Consider the following 16,170-nt stretch of genomic DNA (forward strand, 5'->3'; position numbering starts at 1 on the left):
CGTCGTGACATGAAACAGCGGTTTCTTGGTTAAAAAGCGATCGATCCAATGAGCGCCACGGGGGGGCTAGCACTTGTGCTTGTGTGTTTGTGTTCAGCTCAGCCTCTGACTGACCTTTTTCCTTTAGTTTCTGTACATTTATGGGGCAGATCCATAAATGCAAAATATTTTGCTCAACTTGAAACATTTTCAAGAAGCGTGGACGCATTTCGTGCCGCCCTGGGTGAATTTGCTTCTGACCGCATCTTTCCATTGACTGCCTCTAAAATTTGCTTTGTGCTCTGTCTGAACACACAGTAACACCAGCATTTGTAAAAAGAAAATTTAAAAAAATTGTTACCAAGGCCTCCAGCAGGGGAAGCACATGGTTTTTGAGCTGTATTTCAAAACACCCCGCTCCCTTCCCCCAGTCATTACAGACATGGTTTGAGGTAAGAGTGCGTTTCTTATTGCTAAATACTCCCCTTTTCAGGAATGAGTGCCTCATAATAACGGTTTATGTTCATTTGTGTGTTGGGTGAATGTGTGTGTCCTTGTGTATTTTAGTGTAGTTTTGTGTTGTGCACACTCATTGTCCTCAGGGTAGTCATACCTTTATTATGTATATGTTTATATATTAGTTTTCTGCATTGAAACCATGTAAACAAGTATGTTCAAAGTGTTTCCTGTATTACAGTAAAGATATGAGTTGCAGTAGAATAAGAGTATTTTTAGAAGCAAGTTGATTTTAATCTTTTTTTTATTTTTGTAGTGGCATATTTATGTTGTGTTGTGCTTCAGTGCTGGTATTTGACGGGAGAATTATACAGAGTAGCAATGAAAATGTCAGTATTCAGTGATAAGATCTATACTGCTGTTTTTAAATGCATTTCCAGAGTGGCATATAAAAGTTTCACTGACGTTTTGTTTTTCACAGTACAGGAGTTTTAAGTATAGACTACAATACAGAGAGCTGTGTACAATGAGATTTGTATATTGTTATTTTGATATATCATTTGATATATATAGACATTGTCATTAATGCGAAATACTCCTCTTTTCATGGCTTTTACATGTGTGTGTCAAACAAATCCATGTGGTCATGACAGTGTGACTGAAAGGCTGTCGCTGTAGCAGCCCAATTTAGTGATTTAGACACGATAAGGTGGTCTAAATCACTATTTTTACCCAGTGATCCTGCCTCATGCAGCTTTAAAAGTATGTCCACTACTATGTCCACTCAGCAAAGCACCACTCCAGCCTCCGTCCCTGAGCAACTTCTCTATTCCTTCTCCTATAATTACCATCCTAAACTTCCCCTCCGGTGTCCCGCCAGGCGAGCCGATCTGGCGCGGGCCGACCCTTGACGACATTGATTGCTTGAGTCGTCTGCACAGTCACTCTGTGGCCTTGCTGACCAAGGATCATAGCCATCTCACTGCCAGACCATCCAACTTCATTATCCAGCAGCAGGAAAGACACACATAGGCATTAACTGGGTCTCCGGAGACACACACGTCTGCAAATCACCTCCATCTCAGGGTTTGATAATCTTTATCCTCTGTTCCTACCTGTGCCTGGCCTGATGCGTTCTGATCTCCTTGCTGAGCAGTGCAGGAGAAGGGCAGCGAGAGGGGAACAGAGAGATGGCAGAAGGCAGAGAGAGGTGGGAGGAGGCTGCAGGGGAGAGCTTGTCATAACAACCCTTTTTTGTGTGTTACTGGGAGAGCAGACCCCTAGATGAAAAGGGTACATTTTGCACTCTTTCTGCATCTCTCATCCGCCTCCCTCTCCAATATTCTCTTTACCTCACGCTCATTACCACAGTGCCTTTTATCAACTGCACACATGAATTTAGCTCCATGTCTGTCTCCTTCTTTCCAAGTCTTTCTCATTCATAACCCCCTTTCTCTGTGGGTGAGGATGACAGAAGCAGAGAATCATAGAAACCCAACAGCCTTCTGCAGGCTCCTGATTCTTCCCGGCTGCTTTCTGATCACAAGGGATGAACAGCAATCACCTGAAAGAGACAGAGTTTAAATGTTCACACTTACTGAATTTCATAGTTGTTAGAGACATCAAAGTAGCACACACTTTAAGAGGAAAAATCTATTCTATTCTATCAATTGGATTTGATAAGATCACACTTTATTGCCAGACTCTTTGTAAGCAGGTAATGTTTATAATGCTCACCATCTTAGTTTAGTGTGTTGTCATGGTAACATTTGACAATTAGCATTCTACACAAGTATAATGATGGGATTAAAACATTGATCTGATGACGGCACTAGATGGGAAGTTCAAGGATCACCAAAGTTATTACATTTCATTCCACAGCATGAATATCCATCCAATAGATGGTCGCACTAGAGGAAAATTCGGGGAATCACCAAAGTGATTAAGATTCATCATCTAGGGACCATGAATATCTGTCCAATGCCAACTGACAGACCAAGTGCATAGCTAACCAAAATGCTTCATATATTTTAGTTGTTTTATACACTGCAGTGGAGATAAACCTTTTTTGTGCAACTTATTTGATGTCTACATTATATGGTTGAAAGTAATCTTGTTAAATTTGCAGACTAACTAAAAAGCAAGTTTATAATCCATTAAAATCTATGCATCATCAAGAGTCCTGAAGATTATTTTATTCAGGACTGATGTAAACAGTGGCACAGAAATGACAAATGAAAGACAAGACACACAATGTTGTAACTGCACTAGGGAAAGTGCTGTGCTACTCCCATTACTGGGCTATTAAGTTAAAAGTCTGTCTTGTGTCTTGCTTCTGTTTCCAAGAGAGTACAGCAGAAACAGTGAGCCTGGAGCTGTTTTGGAAAATTGTTCTGTGGTGTAACGTCATTAAACGTTGAATTGTCAATTTTCACCATCACTGGGGAAAAGAATGAGCCCTAAGATGAATTTCTGGCTGATTGGTATTAACCATTTAATGCTGTAGTTCAGTTAAGTTGTTCAGACATGCGGTCACAGAACGGGAGAACTAGTGAATCATTTTCATGTTGCTTTATAACTGCGTCATAACGCTAAACTGCAACACTCGTACACACAACACAGCGTTTTTTAATCTGATGCCCAAAGTTTGAAGCTTTGAGATTGCTAACATGTGAAAAATGTGTGAGACCAGCATGTATACACACACATCTGAAAATATAGCATGTTTTAGCACTCACATCTCCATCTCCTCATGCCGTACAACACAACAGTTTTCTCAAGTATAGACCAGGTGGCAGTGAAGTGCATGCTGGGAGGCATCCTGAACCATCTTGAAATTTAGAGAAACACAAACTGAAATAGGATGGGCAGAGTGCGATAACCTGACCACTTCAATCTGTCCTCCAGTATGCGATAACACCGCAACTCCAATCTGACAGGACAGAGCGTTCTGGCTCTTCTCTCAGTTGCTGTGTTTGGTTCAGGTGTTTGTTGTTGACCGGCAAGCAGGAAGTTGCGTCATCCATTGGTTTCTATGACAGCTCTGCTGTAGCCAGGCAGCTGTGTCTTCTGACCCTGAAATTTGACCAGTTTCAGCTGTTTGCTGCGTCGATCGCTGTGTGATTCTGGTGAGACTTGACCTTGACACTGCAAACGCCATCCCTCACCCCATCCAATAGCATTCAGTGAACCTCCTTATTTCAGGAGTACTACTCACCACCTCCTCCTCCGTATGGTTCTTTGTTTGATGTTCTACTATTTTTCACTTCATTTTTATTGTCTAGTTTGATGCCACCCACACCAAAGATACTCACACACACACACACACACACACACGCACACACACACACTCTTCAATCTCCCAGCCATATCGCTGAAGTGCTACCATATGACTGATCTGCACGCCAGCTATAATCTTCTCTCTTCTCCTTCTCAGCTGAAGGATCTCTCATCCATTCCCCTTTCAAGGTGTTTTTCTTTCTCCAGATGGAAAATCACCTGCTTTTCTGGAAAATATAATAGGATAGCTGATGGCAGCAGCCCATCTTGACTAGCACAAAATGCTTCCAAATTACACTACAGTGGGTTAAGTTACAACATGTTTAACTAGGCTTGAAATGGACGCCATTATAGTGTGAGATATATTGTACACCGGTGTGTATTGTTCCACCTGCCAACATCCATCATCCCACTGAATGCAATGATGTGTTTGAGATGTACATTTTTTAGATGCAACTGAAAAAATGGAGACTGTCCTCAACAGAAAAAGACAGCATTGGTCGTGTGTTCAAATACCTAAAATGACATCTCTTACGTGTACATGTGCCTGACAAGGACTTCTTCTTGTTGTGCGAATAATAATCCTTGTCTCTTGTGGAAGCAGCGAGACATTGTTAAAATACCACAAAACCTCTTGCAGAGGAGGCCGGGGTGGACGTATGAGTCTGCTGTCAATATGGATTTCTTTTAACTGTAACCATGACCATGTTCTTGTGCCAAATCTTGACCATAACAGTGGAAAACAGTCACATGAATCATTTCTCATTGGGTTGCAAATTATCTGTGTTTTGAGCTACATGCTATTCTCACAATGACAACGCCAACATGATGATGTTTAGCAGGTATAATATTTACCATGTGCCATGCTTGTTAGCATGCTAACATTTTCTTATTAGCACAGAACACAAAGTACAGTAGTAACTAAATTAAAATTTGGACCTGATGGAAGTTAAGGGATCATAAAAGTTAATACAATTCATCCAGAGTGGAACGTGAATGTCTGTACCAAATTTAATCAAACAGCTGTCTCAACAACTGTTGGATGACTTGTCAAGAAAATGTGCAGCTTGCAGTTTTCTTCTTCACTGCCTTTATTAGCGCAGTGTGGCATGTCTCGGTGTGTTACCGCCACCTGTTGATCAATGGAACAGTGCGACACCATTGTTAGGAGTGTGTATCATGTCACCCACGTGTGTGCACCCTAGATAAACAAAATAGGTACCATTCATAGAAAAAAACTCCATAGCGCTACTAAAAGTCTAAAACGACACAGGGAACCTTTAAGTAGAGGAATCAAAGGAAACCTAACAGCTCTCAGCAGTACAGTTCAGAAGTTATAAAGTTATAAAGTTATAAAGAGTCGGTCTATTATAAAGAGTCGGTCTAGACCTGCTCTATTTTGTAAAGTGTCATGAGATGACTTTGTTGTGATTTGGCGCTATATAAATAAAATTGAATTGAATTGAATTGAAGTTACATGCCAACATGTTACACTGCTTGTTATCATGCGCCTGCCCAGTAATTTTTTGGATCCAATTTAGACAGAGGCCGATAAAACCAGCCTGCAAAACCAGTGTCCTGGAATGATCTTTGTATCTTTACAGATCAAACACACACACACACACACACACACTGAGGGTATTTTACTAGGAGGGTAGCAGGAGAAGTGCCTGACTAACAAAACCCTGGCTTTGCGGTCTATTATTTTTACGGCTCTCATAACCCTTGCACTACAGAGCCATCATTCCAGGTTAGACCCCCTATTAACAGCTGTGACTTCACATCAAAAATGTCATCCCCTGTGATATCATAACCCCTCCACCGTAAAGGTTTACAGCCCACCGATTCAGGTCATGTTTAATGAGAACACTAGAAAAAAAAAGGGGGTGGGGGCTGGCGTGGATTTAAATAATTCAATGAAAAGTACGTCTTGGAGCGTAACTGCATTTTGTGAGCAATCTGTTGGAACCAGTGCAACAGTTTGACAGCAGAGGATGGAGGCTGTGGTTTTCCACTATGAGGGTGACACGGTGCCGTTGCCAAATTGGTTCCCTCGCACAGTTGCATCTTGCCAACTGTAGTCAATGGCTGACAGCAGTCCTCTAAAGACCCACTCAGAGACCATTTCCTAGTCGTGTGGTTCCTGTTGTTCCAATATAGATTGCTGTGCACCGACCCACAGCTCATCTCTCTGCATAAACATGGATACTGTGGAGCCACTCGGAGGGCGTTAATACTGCTGAGTCGGCACACACGAAATAAAAGATGGATGTATGATGTTTGCGTGTAAAAAACAGCTACAACCTGGCTTTCTTTTTTCTTTTTTCTTTTTACGAATTTTAAATATACACAGGTAATTAAACTCTTGCTTGCAAATCCACGAGGTTCAGTATGTGTTGAACTTGATGTAAATTGCTGAAATTTTAATTATAATGAGAGAAAAAAAAAAAGCAAATGAGTGGTCAGGTATGAATGAACCCCCTCCCACACACACACACACGCATTAACCTGACAGCAGAGAGGCATTCAGGCCTGACCTCCAGCGGCCAGCCCTCTAACCCACAGGCTAATTATAAACCTCATTATGTTCTCTCAGTCCTGTTCCCTCATCACATTAATTCTGCTGTGTGGTCGGACAGACTGAGGACTGATGTCGAGTGGCACAGGAGAACAGAGACGAGCCCTGTCTGTGTACGCGACTAACACTTTAACACTGGCCTCTTTTCTGCCAAACTTTGTTTTTTTATGTGATTTGATCTTTTGATTGTAGTTCCATTAAAATGTTTAGTCATACTGTTGCTTGTTGTTTTCCGCTCAGAGCACAAACATTAACAAGCAAAAAAACATCAGTTGGAAGAACAGGTTTAGAATATTTTATGAAAGTAGAAAGAAAACATTTGAATGTGGGATTATATTAAGGTCATGCGGCAGGATTTTAAGTGGCTGTTTAGGAAGTGAGATTGATGAAGAGGAGGAATACTACATTACACTGACAACACACACAGATAATCAGCTGCGGTTTGAATCACCTTCATCAAACAACCTTCAGGTGTACCATGCACTCATCTAATCTATTAAAAGTAAAGGGTCAGTTTGTCCAAATGATGAGAATATGTATTCTCCCACTTCCTCCTATCTATCTATCTATCTATCTATCTATCTATCTATCTATCTATCTATCTATCTATCTATCTGTCTATCTATCTATCTATCTATCTATCTATCTATCTATCTATCTATCTATCTATCTATCTTCCTCGTATCTAGCCAGGCATCTGGTTTCAATTATATCTGCAGAAGCTTTGAGATATCCATCTCTGAGATCTCCGCCGCCACCCTAATACGAAGGAGGTGAATGGAATTTAGTCTGTGGTGCTCAATGTATTGAAAAGTTTCATTTGAGAACTTTTCCAGAAACAATGTCCCTGTTACTGTGGAAAATACACAGACCTCTGGATAAAGGACTTTGGGATGTCTTATTTAAAGACCCATAATCTCATTTTAATACTAAACCAAACTATAAAGGTAAGGTAAATCTTTGATAAATCTTTGTGCATGTGAACAGATGATCCCCCCTCCATAATGACAAGCCCCGCAGAGAAACTATGTAATTAAATGTACCATATTAATGACTGGGGGCAGCAGGGTGGCTCAGTGGTAAGCAATGTCCCCTCCCAGCAAGAAGGACCTGAGTTTGAACCCAATCTGCCAGGCTGCGTCATTTCAGTCTGTGGCGTGCACGAACTCAATGTGCTTACGTGGGTTTCATCTCACTCTCCAAAGACATGCAGGTTAAATTAGTTGGAAACCATAAATTATCTGTAGGTCTCATTATGTGCATATGTGTGATTGACAGGTGACCTGTCGAGGTTGCGTCTTGTCTCTGACCCTGTGTATGCGATACACTGCAGCCTCCCACAACCCTCAGCAGCATAAAGAACGACTGACGTTGATGGGGATGATAATAATACAGATAATGACAATGTTTCTTGACACGTATAGGACTATGTAATTCAAAGAATTTAAAACTGGAGCAACAGTATATAACAATGTATATAACTGTAGATGTTTTAATGCATATATGCAGGGTGATTGGAGTGGAGTGTGATTAGAGAAGTTCCACCTAATTTGTGTTGCTTTAAAAAGTCTGAGTCTACAGTCTGATGAAGGTTGCCAGTGGTAAGTTGGTGATAAATGCAGAAAATCAAAGAATTCATTTTCTCGTACTACTTGTTTCATATTGGTTTGGGTTTTTTTTAAAGATATTTTTGGGTGCCTTTGTTTTAACAGTGACAGCTTTGAAAATAGACAGGAAAGATGGGGGGGGGCGGTGACATGCAGCAAAGGGCCAGGGCTGAAATCGAACCCAGGCCACTGCAGTAAGGACTCAGTAGCTCACTCTACCAGATGAGCTATGGGGGCGTCCCTTGCTTCGTAATTGTAATAAATTAAAAGTAATCTCACTTGTTGATTTTCTCATATATTTCATCCCGATCTTCGTAATTAAGGTTACAAAGCAACACCCTTTGTCACCCTTCTGACCAGTAGGGTGACACTTCCGAAGTAAAATCTCAACCTGCCCTGGCCTATCCCACACTATGACAAAAACTGCAATTTGTCACCAGACATTCACAGTCTTGGAGTACCCGGTCCATTTGGCATGAGGGTCACGTTAAAAGAAAGATTCAGCAGCTGCTGAAATATGTGCTTTCTGTCTACATTCACGTCGTTTTTCAGCCACCAGACCCTTCCCTTTTTCTGCAATATACCTGCTTACTGTGCTGTAAAGGTTTATTTGTTAAACAAACATGATATCCAATAGTTTGCGATTATTTTTAACCACATGCACCAGGAGTACTGTACAAGCGCCTTTATCTAGAGAACATCAAAGAACAAGCCGAGGCTACAATTAAACGGATTTCTTTTCTTTTCTTTTTGCATATTTATTGAGTGGGAAAGTGTCTGGCTGCTCTTTGTACCTGCAAATACTGCTGCTTACAGTCACAGGCGAATCATATTTTAATTTAACACAAAAAGACTGTCAATCCAGCTCAGATTATCAGTGAAATGTCAAAACAAAATTAAAGCTGAAGTCACTGTATTTCACTTGTCCTCTTCACTTCTTCACGGGTGGGAAATCTCTTTATTTATCTCTGTGAAGATTTGAAGCCTCCTGGTGGAAGTTGTAGATGAGACACTCACTTTGGCACTTTTGGCACTTTTCTTTTTGTGTCATCGGAGTGTGACATCGCATCGCCTTGGTGATGCTCCTGACTCAATCTGGATGTGTTAGATAAATACAAAGGTAGGATGGAGTCTGCATTGGACAAGTGGTGTCGTGACAGCTTGATGTACAGTATACAACCACTTTAATGCCTCTTTCAAACTGTCCATTTTCTCTGTCTAAAACGTGTACCTTCTGACCCACAAGACTGCTGTCCTGTGCTGTAAATGACTGTAAAACACTGAGTCCTGTTTGGTTTTACAAATGCACAAGTCTGTGGTAACCTCACTGAATAGAAAGTCTCGCTCTGTTTTTGTTTGTTTTTTTGTATGTGAAGGGTGAACCAGGCATTATCACATGTTCCCAGATTTTAAAACTGCCATGCTGTGGGCTGCACAAATCCTTCGGTATTTCCCAGAAACTCTGGCCATGGATGACAGTGGCGCGCTGTTTTGTTCTTTAATCAGATTTTTTTGATGGTCTGTTTTGTTTCTGTCGGCCTTTGTTTGTTTGTGCGACCTAATCAGGTTTACCACAGGCTTTGAAAGCCTGTTTGCTGGGCTTCTGTTCCTTAACGTTACCCTGTTTGATAATGTTTGCCTGTTAGTGTATTCAAAGCATGGTGGGAAGTAAATGGTAACTGAAGAAGCCATTTGGGTGAATGGTGAAACATACAGTTCATTGAATTGTTTTTACCATAGTGTGGTTGCATGAGATGAAGATTCTTAAAGGATTAGGTCAACATTTTGGGAAATACACCTGTTTGCTTTCCTTGCTGAGAGCTAGATGTGATCAATACCACTCTCTTATCTGACCGTGAAATATGAGGCTGAACTGTACAACAGCAACACTAGCAGCTCTGTGAGGCTGGGACACGATGGTGCTTTGAGCTAAATGTTACCATCGGCATGCTAACATGCTCACAATGACAATGCTAACACGCTGATGCAAAGTAAGTATTTTTATATGAGTTTAGCATGTTAGCATGCTGAAGCTGAAGCCGGTGGGAATGTCATACGTTTTGCAGGTATTTGGACACCAAAATACTGGACAAATAGATATTTGGACGTGATGATGGCGCTACATGGAAAGTCACAGGATCACTGTGAAGTTATTACAATTACATATTAACTATGTACATATACAAAGCGTGTCCCTCTGCCTCTTTCCATTAAAACATGCTTATGCTTCACAACATGGATACACATAGGTGTATTTGATTTTTTTTTTTTTTTCTTTAAATTCTTTAAATTGGCAGCCTGCTACCACCTGCTGCTGTTTCACACAAATCATGACTGTGTCAGAATGATATGCGTTTAAGTGCCAATCACCTTGATTTCTAAGTCTGCGTACTCATGTGAATGTAATTGTGTTTGAAGATTTTTTTTGTGTGTGTGACATTGTGAAAAGCTAAATTCTCACAGGTTCCAAGGAATGTTTTAAGCTGTGACTCAAAAGTGAGAGTGTAGTAATACATAAAAGCATAGCTGTAAAACAACAGAGAAGAAGAAAACTAAATCATACATATTTTTCATTGCTAAAGGACCAACATCCATCATTTCTTTCCTACAAATTCTTTCATTTTGTGGCTGGCTGTGAGTCAGATTAGAACTAAGTTATTAACAGGGAAAAGACATGAAACAGAAAGTCTCTGCGTCTAGTTTAATATTGTTTTACTGTACAACCACTACGGTACAGAGAACAGGTGACTCTCCTGTGTAGTTATCACCGTTTAATACGTGTTCCCATTGTGACATAAAAAAGCATTTTACTTTTTATCTTTTCCTTGTTGCCTTTCGAGATTTGCTTTTCATGAAAATTGTGTTAAAATAAATAAAATGTAAAATCGTTTATCTGTCTTTCCATCTGTACGCCAGCCTTTCACAGCAGTTGGAGGTTTTTAAGCTTGCAAAAGAATAACAGACTGTGAATCAACTCCCAAAAAGCATTAAGGAGCATATAGTCAGTGTAAGATTATCTAGCTACTCTTGCTTAAAAACTTCAGCATTGCCTTTTTGTGTTCTCCAAAGCACCATGACTAAAAAACACCAAATGCTCTGGCTTTCCATGTGAGCCCTTTGTGGAAAAAAATAACTTACAATTTCCAAAACAAGCTCTAAAGACCAAAGATTATCCAGCTAATTATATATTATCTGAGACAACAGACAGCCATGGGAGGACCAAAAAAGGCACACACTTAACCACTAAGCAGGCAATTACAATTACTATCAGTTCCACAGTTTCGCTGATGAGGAAGGTGATAATGGTGACAATCAAGAAGCCTAACAAAGCATGGAGTAATCAGAACCGGCGATTGGACCCTGCAGCCACAAGAACAGTGATAACAAGGTACCCCTGAGAGACACAATCCAGGTAAAGAGGACAGGAAGTGTAATCAGTCACATAATGCTCAGTGATGGTTGCAGAAAGAGTGAAATGTTGATAGTTTTACACACACGCTGCAGTAAGCAGTTCTGGGGGTGCAAACTGGACAAATGTTAAGCTTGACTGAGTTTTTGTAAACAGACTGTTCAGAAGAGTAAAAGTTCCTGAGCTGTCACAATGATTTGATTCTTGCATGTTTCTGCCGTAATGTTGCCCGTAAGAATTAGGCTATTATGTGTTTGCACTTTGATGTTACGTTAAGGTCATTTTAAAGACATATTAAACATTGTATTTAATATGTGTCTGTGAAAGTGTGTTGTTTTTCAGAAAGTTAAAGTGGTGTTTTTGCATAAACACAGACATAATAGTGTCAGAGAGTAAAAGCTCTCCACAGCGTTGTAAAGTGTAGGTGGCTGGAAGGTCGGCGACTTACAGGACAAATCATTGTGGGGAAAGTAAAGAGCACCTCCCAACTGCTCCAAAGGCCTCCCAATGGCCGCTAGGGGGCAGAAAGGCTAACTGCAGGTGAATGAATGAATGAGTGATTGAGTTGGCTTCTTTACCCATGAGGAGCTTTAGATCTAAAAATGTATATATTTTTTATTTTTTGTGGTTGCATTCATTGAGAGATGTACATTACAATATGGATAACTTGGTAATGTGACAACCAATTCTCAAATTCATTTCGACTGTACCACTAAAATTAATCCATCACAAAAGGCTAATCCACTTGAAACCACACTGATTTAGCACTGCACTCTGATAACATTGTCGGACTCACGGTGGGTCGTTTAAAAAGAAAAGGATCAAAATCGATGCAGCATAACCGGAGATACCACCCTTTTTGTTCCACGCATTCTTCTTCCTTGTCAAAACAAGGTGCCCACACTACCCACAATGCATCTTGACCGCCAACAGCTCGGTCGGGGATTCAGGTGTGTTATGCTAGTAGCAGCTAATGTAGCATCAAGCCGCTAGCCTAAAGCAGAGGTGAGGAGCCGGCTACGGATGTCTGGTCTAACTCCGCTTCCAAACTTGTCGTCTTCAGCCCCAACCAACATCAAGAAGTGACATCACTCGGGGGAATTTATCAGATTTGGCGCAGCTCCCTCTGGAGCCACAAAAGGCTTCGACACCTGTAAACAGACTTTGATGTGTAAAATCTGTGGAGTTCCCCTTTAAGCAACCAATTCAGTTTGAGGTCAACTTCAGTGACGTCATGATGTCATGTTTGTTAACTGGTTTGCAAGTCATCCTGGAGCCAGTGGATGCTGCGCCACACTATATATTTGAGTGAAGTCTTATTGATTCATCATGGCATCATAGCATGGCAAACCCCCCCCCCCTCCCAACAAAAAATGGGTTCAGTTTGCAGATAGCTGAAGACAGATTGTACAGTTAATTGACTGCAATATGTTTGTTGTATTTGATTTTACCTAAACAAATATACTTGCTCTGATATAAAATGGTTCAGAGTTAAGCTAATCATTTTAGGGACATATATGGTGCAATTATGCCAAATTTGGATCCAGTACTCCCTCTGGTTGGCTTGGCAACATCTGTAAGTGTGGAAATGCAGTCTGCCCATTGAACGTCATTCCACTGATGGAAATCGAGAGATTTCCTGTGTAATTTCAGGGGCCACCTTAGTGGATTTGTACCCGAACCTGATCACAGCATCGTGCCTCACTAATCTGTACCTCCTAATGTAATCATTCACATCCACTCCGGCGATGCAGTGGTAAATATAACTCTGGCCTTCAGGTGGTGATCGTGAAAACAACCACCGCTATAGATACGGAGACAATCACATACTCAAATAATTTATTTCCGAGTTTTCTTTGGAGATACATGGGCAGAGAATACAAGATAGAAAGGCTGTTATATGTACATTATGTGCAACTGCATGTGTGTGTCTGCCTTCCTCGATCACTATTTGTACTGGTTATAATAATGACACAATGTCTCATTACATATAAGGGTTGGGATCTCTGCTTTGTTCAGACCCAGTGTGTTGTACGAATGTACATGTGCAATCAGTTTTTAATTCAGCTTATCTATTTTGTCCTACTGAGTCAACTGATGAAAGAGCATTATGAAAGAGAAATTACTCAACCACAACCTCCCTGCCTGTGCTCCCTCTGCTCCCTCCTTCTCTGTGTGTGAGGAGTCAAGGATGTAACACGTGAATCCTTGCAGCCCAGATGAATCAGTGGGTGGTCTGAATACACCTGAGCTTTGCTGTTGCACTGGAACCCCTGGCGAGATGAAGGACTCTGTTTGTGGAAGAAAAAGGACCTTTGAAAGGTGGCTGACATCATGTCTGCCTGCCGTAAAAGCAGACTTACATCAGGGAGACATCTCAGCATCTCCTTTGTGAGAAGCCTCCTGTGACATGCTAATACGTGTGTGTCTTTGTGGCAACATGTCCGTCTTTCTTTTCCTGTGCATCTGAGTTTCACCTTAACAAATGCAGCGTTTATGATTGTCTTTGTTACATATCCATACATGCCTGCAGCCTGCCTGTCTGTGAAAGACACTGCAATGATGAGGAGAGCAAGTCAATACAGGAAAGATTTCCATTTACTCCTGCATGTCTCTGGTAAACAGATGACTTCATCTGCCGTGTGCTTTCTGTGGCTGAAGCACCAGTGCCACAAGGAGTTGTTTGTACCTGTCACTTTGTGTGCTCTACCTCCCCCTACTGGCAGTGACACACACCTGCAATCACATGTGTGACATTAGCACATGAATGTTTCTCTGAGGAGCTGTGCCTTCGGGGGGCAGACATATGAATACGCACACAGAAATACACTGAAAATGGGGAGCTTATCTTCATTACTTGTTATTGTAATAGATTTATTGATTTGTTGTCTTGAGTCGCTGGAGCTTTTCCCAGCATGCTTAAGCATGGCAGAAGTCAGGAAACACTTCCATTCACGCCTACTGTATAGGCCATTTAAAGTCTCTGACGCACCCAACCTGTTTGTCTTGGAGCCGTCGCAGGAAAATGCACAAGGGGATTCTCACACAAACTCCACAAACAAATGATCAGATAGAAGATAGCACTCTCATATCTGTAGCTTAGCATAAAGACTGGAAACGGGGGGGAAACAGCTAGTCTGGCTCTGTCTAAGGGCAACAAAATCCACCAGCACATCTAGAGCTCACTAATTAACAATGTACATCTCGGGTGAGTAATCAGTGCAAAAACTGAAGCATAAGAACATCGTCGTTCAGTGCCGGGCTATTTTTTGGCATGTGGCAGTAACTTCTTGTCTTGTCATCACAGTGAGGTTACCAGGCTATTTTTTTCTAACCTTTGGTCAGAGCCCGGCAGGCTGTTCCCCTCTCTCTCTATTCTTTGTGTTAAGCTAACTGTCTCCTGATTATAGCTTCATATTTACCGTACAAGCATGGGAGTCGTGTCAATCTTCTCATCTAAGCATCTAAGCATATTTCCCAAAATGTCAAACTATTCCTTTCATATCTTTTTGTCACAAATGCCAAAATTGTAACCACTCTTGTCAAGGGTAGCAGATCATTAGTTCTCTGTGGCATCTAGACGTTTAAACAAAGGATCACTGGTGCAAGCCCCACCGCAAATTATTGGGAATTATTAGATTGGTGAGTGTTCTCAACGTGCAAATGAATGTGCCGATACTTCAGAAAGGCAGTGACTGCAGTTGTTGGACTTTACATCAGAGCCGCAGAGATTAGAAGTGATGGATGTTCTGTTTCTCTTAGCATGCTTGTGTCCTTGGTGGGCATACCATTAGCAGTTGATTTAGATGAATAAATGCCCACACACACAGGCAATGAAATACTCCATGAAAAACACAACTATCTGCTGTGATTAGGCCAGTAAGAACATGCTATGAAATCAGACATGTATGTTTTATGCTGCCACAAAGTGAATGTATCACTGTGTTTGTCAGCTTTTATTTTATTTAATATTCCATATTATGCCTTCTCCAAACCAGTGATTGCTATGGTACCAACGTCTGTCCACAGGGCAGCGTTGATGTTCAGAACCTGCAATCAAGGTGCTGATGTGAGACTGATAGAAATTACTCAGTAATGATAACAAGAATTAAATAAGGTGAGTCAACCGGAGCTGCCTCCACTCAGTCTCATTGGCTTTAATTGTGAATCATAAATTTCACAGGGGCACCCTAAGACATGTGTTCCCAGAGAACAAAGACACACCTGCTCACGACTGGCTGTAATATCCAGGCAGTAGATTTAATGGTGTTGAATATCAGTCTATGATTGCTATGATAAAAAAAAGTGGGAATAAATGTAAGAAAAGAATGCATTGTGATTGCAGAGGAAGAAGAGCAATCATTAAACTACATATTCTGTCTGGGATCACAGTTGATCTTGACTGGGAGTGTCAGTCAGGTCAAGTCAAGTGTGTACTGTGTGAACATACCTGTGTGGGTATGCATATGTGCACATTTGTGAGCACATCTGAGCTGCTGAATGCATGCTGAATGAAAAAGGTTGTTTTGACAGTGAAGCTGAGCTTAGAGGAATAACACTCAGCCTGTGTGTCAAGGATCGCTCTTAATTACCTTCAATCTGAGCACCACTGTTTGTTTCACAGACTAATGACTTAGATGGGGATTAAGCACTTGGCTCTGTGCTAATTAGCCCGCTAGCACTCCCTGGGCATCCCAACGTGAGCCTCAGACAGAAAGCCATCAAGCAGGGGAAGGCGCTGTTAGTTTTTCCTCTGCCCCATCCAGACTATGACCTCCCCACTTACACACCCACCTCGCCCTCACTCGTCATTCCTACATATTGGGGTGGATGGTTAGGTGGACAGTGTCCTGCTGAGGAAC

Source organism: Enoplosus armatus, chromosome 6 (assembly GCF_043641665.1).
Source record: "Enoplosus armatus isolate fEnoArm2 chromosome 6, fEnoArm2.hap1, whole genome shotgun sequence".
NCBI classification, from domain to species: Eukaryota; Metazoa; Chordata; class Actinopteri; order Centrarchiformes; family Enoplosidae; genus Enoplosus; species Enoplosus armatus.